Here is a 5659-nt window from a genome sequence, read left to right on the forward strand (position 1 = left end):
CAGTGCTGAACTAGGAGTCAAAGGCTCTGACATCTGCAGTGCTGAACTAGGAGTCAAAGGCTCTGACATCTGCAGTGCTGAACTAGGAGTCAAAGGCTCTGACATCTGCAGTGCTGAACTAGGAGTCAAAGGCTCTGACATCTGCAGTGCTGAACTAGGAGTCAAAGGCTCTGACATCTGCAGTGCTGAACTAGGAGTCAAAGGCTCTGACATCTGCAGTGCTGAACTAGGAGTCAAAGGCTCTGACATCTGCAGTGCTGAACTAGGAGTCAAAGGCTCTGACATCTGCAGTGCTGAACTAGGAGTCAAAGGCTCTGACATCTGCAGTGCTGAACTAGGAGTCAAAGGCTCTGACATCTGCAGTGCTGAACTAGGAGTCAAAGGCTCTGACATCTGCAGTGCTGAACTAGGAGTCAAAGGCTCTGACATCTGCAGTGCTGAACTAGGAGAAAGCTCAGCATCCAGAAATGTTCAATAATATGTTGTTTACAATGCACTCAACAGTCCTATTTTGAGCAATTACAGACTTGTTTTATCTACTTACATGGCCCAAATTGCCCTGGGGGTCTGCCAGATAAGGGAACAAGGCAGTGATGCCCATTGCACATTCCTCTTTGACACGCCTTGAAGGACTTGCCCTACAGGGTACACACACACACACACACAAGATACAAACAAAAGTATTGTTTCCTGATGCCTTCTGCAAAAAAAGGCTCTTGGTCTGCACCAATTAAAACAAAAAGTGTACATTGGGTGCTCATGTTCATAATGCCGTCATACCCATGTTCACTGGCCATGTGTGCCACCAGTATCTTCACCATGTCACGTCTCCGAGAATCTGTCAGACTTTTTGTCTGAGCATGCTCATTCATGATCCTCTCCCCTCCAGGTTTCTCCTTCAGAATCCTTTCAATCATCGAAGTGGGAGAAGGTAAACGACTATTCTGTCAATCTCAGGTTGCAACACGAAGGGGGCTGAGTCAAAATGACAATATGAAGGCACGAGAATAAGTGAGTGGCCACCATCCCCCCTTTACTTCAAAACTGTACATGGGCTTTTCCCCCTTATCAGAATCAGCATCTCGATTTCAAACAGTCATCAAGGCTCACCTGAGCGAGACGAGTCTGGTCAGCTCTGTTACTTCGGGCAGGACTTGGCTGCAAAATGATGACGTCATCAGAGTCCCCCTCGTTTTCCACACTGGAGCTGAGAAAGGAGCTTCTGGAGCTGGCAATGGAGTGGCTTGAGGGGCTTGCTGAATCTAGCAGTCCAGGTGTGATACTATCAGCAAGAGGGGATCATTTGCAACACGTAGAATGGAAAAAGATTATGTTCGATGAGGATGGATCCATGTTGCATTACATTGGGTGTTTTGAAACAAAGAGCATTTTGAAGTGCAAAAATACTTCACATTCTAGGTTAGCAAGGACTGTGTGCATTATATGACTCCGAGTAATAAGTGCCACACCTTCAGGATGTGAGCCTTGAGGTAAACGCACCTCAAGCACACCCAGGTGTGGTTTATTCACAAGAAACGTAAACGCCTACTCATCAACCTCAGTGTTCAGATCGTCATAGACTTTTAAATCCAAGATTGGAATTTCAAATTTCTTGGAAACTGCAGACAAAACAAGATTGCACAACATTGATGAATCTGACTGCAATGTATTTATTTTATTATTATTAAAGGCCATGCATCTGTGTCACTATAATTCAAACCACTTTAACCATTAACCCATTTTGGGCGGGAACACCTCTTGGTGTTTTAAGCATTATAGCGTCATGCTTTAACTGTTGAAAAATAGAAGATCTACAAGCGCAAAGTCTGCCCCCGAGTAGTGCACTATGAGCTTGCAGATCTGATATTTTTTCAAGAATCTTGAAAAGGTGCCTAAAATCTTTCACAGTCAACATTTGTAACACAAATCTTTGCTTCTGTCCCTGAAACAACAGATATTCAGATGGGGGTCTGCGGCCAAAGACATATAATTTTGGGGGATCCTTGACATGAAATATTGAGCGCCACTGATACAAAAACATAAGACTTTTTTGTTGTTCTTTTCAGAAAACTGTTTGAATATCAATATTAGCAGATATACAAGCTTGTAGTGCACCACTGAGTGCTGTTTTGTGAGCTCGTACAACTGCCATTTTTGAAAAAGCATTAAAATTTGTGCAAATATTTGTCTAAATATAATTTTTTAAAGCAAACATTTTCAACTCAAATCTTTCTCAGGGCCCCTGGAACAACATATTTATAGATGGGGGCTGCAGTCAAAATACACTATTTGGTAGATGACAATTCTATTCCATGTGCAATTTGTTTCACTCACCACACTCCAAAAATGAATTGAAGGTCAGTTGCCCTTCATAGCAAATGGACTTCTGCCTGTGGAGACACTTCACCCTGACAGCTTGCATCCTTTGAGGCAAATAAAGAGATACAATATAACACAAGTGGACTCTTGGTTGTGCAATAAAACCTCAAGAGTTAAAGATCTAGAAGGGTCAAGAGCTAAAGAATCTAGAAGGGTCAGTTTGGGTTAGCAACTCTCCATTTAGCTGGGGACCACCTGGAATTCGCTCAAGGACAACTGGGGGTCCCCGGACTACTTGTTGAAAACCACCGACATCGGACACAACAGTTCAGGCATTGACTATATGATTTGACATTATATGATTCGAAAATTCAGCGTTTTGTAGATGTACGGCGGACGAGATATGAAGGACAAGCAAACCAAATCACTCTGTTCAGAGTCAAACACACGTGTCTCGGCGAGTGCGGCCACCATTAAAACGTCGAACAATTGTTCCGTCTCCTGTACGATGTCTACTTGTCTTGTTGCATAGTTTATCGATGTCAGTTTTTGTATGGATAGTTTTATGACCACAAAAAGCCTGCTCAGGGGCTGCAGATGGAAAGGAGCTTCAGGGTTAATTCTGGACGATTCACATGAATGTGAAAACCGACATATTGATTTTTAATGTGAACCATCCCTCCCTTGTAAATACACGAATGAATATGCATGATATAGCCTTGCCAATACTGTTCCTAATAATTAGTAGTACTCCTGGTGCTAGCAAACATGCTAACGTCTGTGGGTAAGTAGCTGTGGCCAGCTGAAAAGTTGCAAATCAGTAACAAACATTGCTGTTTACTAAGTTAAACAATAATAGTCTGACCTGGTTTCTGATCCATCAAAGTGAGGAAAAATATGAAGTCCAATGTACGGTATTATTGTGGTCCCGTCTGCAGACTCTGCGAGTGCTGAGTAATGCCGATGCGGAGAAGTGCGGGCTGAGACAATGGCGCCTTTAGAATTCAAAAACCTGGACATAGTAGGCGGGGCCTTGCTGTATTACTCCAATAGAAATTCTTCTGGAAAATTGCTCTCACTCTATTGGTCACAGGAGATATTTATGACTCCAAATGAGTAGATACGACTACTGAAGAGGAAAATAATAACTCTAAAATAATTACTCTGGGAAAATTACTCCCCAGTTTTTCCTCTGGTCCAGGAGAGACCTGGTCTCTGCTACCAGTTCTAGTCAACACGTGGCAGCAGCGTTCTGGACCAGCTGGAGAGTCTTTAGGGACTTATTAGTCCAGCCTGGTAGGAGGGAGGTGCAGTAATCCAGCCTGGAAGTGACAAAAGCAGGGACTAGTTTTTCTGCATCTTCTTGAGCCAGGATGTGTCTGATCTTAGCGATGTTACGTAGATGGAAGAAGGCGTCCTGGAGATTTAATGTGGGAGTTAAAGGGTCCTGGTCAAAGAGAACTCCTAGGTTCCTTACAGTGGTGCTGGGGGCCAGGGTGGTGCCATCCAGGGTACCTGTCTCATCAGATCAGGTGGTCCTCAGGTGTTTGGGCCCAGCACCAGAACTTCAGTTTATCAGAGTTTAATAAAGGAAATGATGGTCCTTCATGTTTCCTGTCCTTCAGACAGGCCTCCAGTTCAGTCAGCTGGTTTGTTCCATGTGGATCATTGATGAGTTCAGCTGAGTGTCGTCTGCATAGCAGTGAACATTAATGGAGAGTTTCCTGATCATGTGACCTGAGGAAGCAGGTACAGGGTGAAGAGGACTGGTCCAAGCACCGACCCTTGAGGAACACCAGAACTGACTGTAGTGGTCTCAGAGGAACCATCATTAACTGGTACCAACTGAGATTACCCAGTAACTATGACCTGAACCAGTTTAGTGTGGTTCCTTTCATACCAGTGACAGGTTCCAGTCCCTGTAGAAGGATATGGTGGTCAATGGTATCAAAGCTGCACTGAGATCTAATCAGACCAGCACAGAGACCAGTCCCTCATCTGGTACCAGTAGGAGGTCACTGGTACCTTTGACTAGTTCTGTTTCTGTGCTAGGATGAACCTGGAACCTGACTGAATCCTCCAATCAGCTGTTGCTGTGGAGAAGTCCCAGAGCTGTTTAGCAGCTGCTTTCTCCAGAACCTTGGAGAGAAAAGGAAGATGTGATGTTGGTCTGCAGTTGGTAGAACTTCTGGATCCAGGCTTGTTTATGAGGAGGGTTTCATTCCTGCTACTTTAAAGGACTGAGGGACGGAACCAGATACCAGCGCCACATTGATCATATCTAAGAGGGAGGGGCTAACGAGGGGAGAGAGTCTTGGAGCAGCTTAGTTGGGATGGGGTCCAGGAGACAGGTGGAGGTTTAGAGGAGGACATTATTGAACTGAGCTCATGAAGGCTGATGGGAGAAAAACTATCCAAGTGTGTGTCTGGTCCTCCAGCTGCCTCTAAGGTTCTGGGTTCTAGGGGCCATGTTGTCAGCTGATGGCAGCAGGAGAAGAAGTTTCTCTCTAATCAGGAGAATTTTGTCGTTAAAGAAGTCCATGAACTCTTTGCTGCCCAGGGAAACAGGACTACTTGGTTCAGTAGAGCCGTGGCTCTCTGTCAGTCTGGCTCCAGTACTGAAGAGGAACCTGGGTTGTTCTTGAGTTACTCTATTAGTGCTGAGTAGTCGGCTGCTCTGGTTCTACCAGGGGCTTTCTTCTAGGTTCTAAGGCCATCTTGCCAGACTCCATGTGACTCCTCCAGTTTGGAGCAGCGCCATCTTCTCTCCAGTTTCTGGGTTTCTTGTTGAAGCTGTCAGGTTCCAGAACCGTACCAAGGTGCTTGTTTCCTTGGGTTCATAGTTTTCTACTTTAGGGGGCCAGCAGAGTCCAGAGTTGTTGCTAAGGTGCCTTCTGCTCTATGGATGAAATGATCAGTTTGGGAGGGACTAAGGTGGACAACAGCGCCCTCTGTTACAGTGGGACATGACACTGAATTTAGCACCAATGTGTCACCAGTGGGTCAATAAGAGGTCCCAAAGTAGGAGGAAAAAGGAACTGAGATTTGGCGAGGCTCAGAAGACTGGATTCACTCAAGGAGTGCAGAAGGACAAGGCTGAACACAAAGAAGTTCAAGTGGCACCGTACTTTATAATTGTGAATCCATAAATATGAGACAGTGACAAGATTACCAGGATGGAAAAACATGGCCATGAGGAAATATTTACAATACGGACGCTCTTCAGACCAATACAGCGTAAGAAGCATTCCACAGTGCACTGATTGTCCTGGTGTCTGACCTGGAGGTCAGAGGTCAACACACACACAGTCCAGCAGTTCTCCTGGTTGATTGTCAAAGG

At 45.0% G+C, this 5659-nt stretch overlaps 1 long non-coding RNA gene across 2 annotated transcripts; it reads right to left on the bottom strand.

Moving 5' to 3' along the window:
- Positions 1–368: 368 nt before the first annotated feature.
- On the bottom strand, positions 369–3085 carry LOC147260828 (uncharacterized). 2 transcript variants are annotated; one of them, XR_015116171.1, is made up of 4 exons: positions 2335–3085; positions 1111–1282; positions 781–906; positions 369–638 (listed from the first exon to the last, which is right to left on the bottom strand). It is a non-coding gene; the product is annotated as an uncharacterized LOC147260828 (long non-coding RNA). The 2 variants fall into 2 exon arrangements; XR_015116170.1 differs by having other exon boundaries at positions 781–1282.
- Between the last annotated feature and the right edge of the window lie 2574 nt (positions 3086–5659).

The sequence above is a fragment of the Aulostomus chinensis genome, chromosome 5 (assembly GCF_037954235.1).
Source record: "Aulostomus chinensis isolate RoL2024-O1b breed Wild chromosome 5, RoL_Achi_v1.0, whole genome shotgun sequence".
Lineage (NCBI taxonomy): Eukaryota > Metazoa > Chordata > Actinopteri > Syngnathiformes > Aulostomidae > Aulostomus > Aulostomus chinensis.